We start from the raw sequence: 1,305 nt of genomic DNA on the forward strand, positions 1-1,305 counted from the left end.
TTTTTTTTTTTTTTTGAAAACTCCCAATCTGTTCCTTTATGTTAGGATCGGGTGTCAGATTCTCGCTCTTTACTTTCGCAGTTAAGGGACTTTCAGTATTCCTATGTGATTCTGGGTGTGATGGATCTGGAAAGAAAGGAGCCTAAATTTAACCCAGGGCATGCCGGTGAGGATCACTGTGGGTGACTTGCACTGGGCCCAGGAAGATGCAGTCTTCTTGAGAGCTTGTTTGGAGGTTCCAGCAGGGGAGTGCAGCAACTTCCCAACCCCATGGCCCAGAGCTGAGGTACTTGTCTTTGTAGATTTCCCAGAACAGATGAGAAGGTGAACTGACTGCAGAGCTGAGAACTCAGGCCCCAGTCTGCTTCCCAGCAGAGGAAGAAATCAGAGCCCAGCCATGCATTCAGTGGCAACTATTTGGGGAGCATCTTGTATGTGCCAGGCACTGCACCGGGCACCAGGGATGCAGAGGAACAAGACCAGACTCTACCCTCAGTTTAAGAGGTTAAAAAGAGGAGAAATTCTCACGGGTTTCCTCAAGGTTTCAACACCATAAAGGAGAGGCGCCATAAGAACTCACTACAGTAGCTTTTCCTCACGATGTTCCACTTTGCTTTTTCCTGTTTTACTCAGCCCAGGCTTGCTTGGCAAAGCCAGTTTCTCCCCTACTCTTCACTTTTACTTTCTCGAATAAACTTTGTCACTGTTTAAAAAAAAGAAGAGGAAGTCAGGTGTGGTGATACACACCTGTAATCCCAGCACTCGGGGAAGCTGAAGCAGGAAGATCACTATGAGTTCAAGACCAGCCTAGGCAACATAGTGAGTTCAAGGCCAGCCTGAACTACATAGCGAGACCCTGTCTCCAAAAACCAAACCAAACCAAAAAGGAGCAGGAGGAGGAGGAGGAGGAGGAGGAGGAGGAGGATGAAGGGCGGTGGGAGATAGGAGACAAGAAAATAGCCTGCTGAGTACTTGAAGGAAATGCAAGGAACTCTTCCATGTAACAGCAAACCAGGCAGGCTGAGGGGTCAGGGAAGGCTTCCCAGGAGACACGCTCGAGTCGGAAGGGTTGGCAGGAGCTCAGAGACCGCTAGGACATCAGCCCATCGGACAGAAGGGGAGCCTGACCCCGCTGCCTGTCTGTCCCTCCCAGCCAGGTCTCGCTCACCCAGGCTAGGCCGACAGCACCCTGCCGCTGTGCCCGCCCAGTGTGCGGGGGCGGGGCCACAGCCCAGGTGCGCGGAGCTTCGCGGAGACAGGAAGTGTGTCCCCAGCGGCGGCCCGTGCAGTGCTCCCGCGAGACGC

The sequence above is a fragment of the Fukomys damarensis genome, unplaced genomic scaffold (genome assembly GCF_012274545.1).
Source record: "Fukomys damarensis isolate Sample0158 unplaced genomic scaffold, DMR_v1.0_HiC HiC_scaffold_23, whole genome shotgun sequence".
NCBI lineage: Eukaryota > Metazoa > Chordata > Mammalia > Rodentia > Bathyergidae > Fukomys > Fukomys damarensis.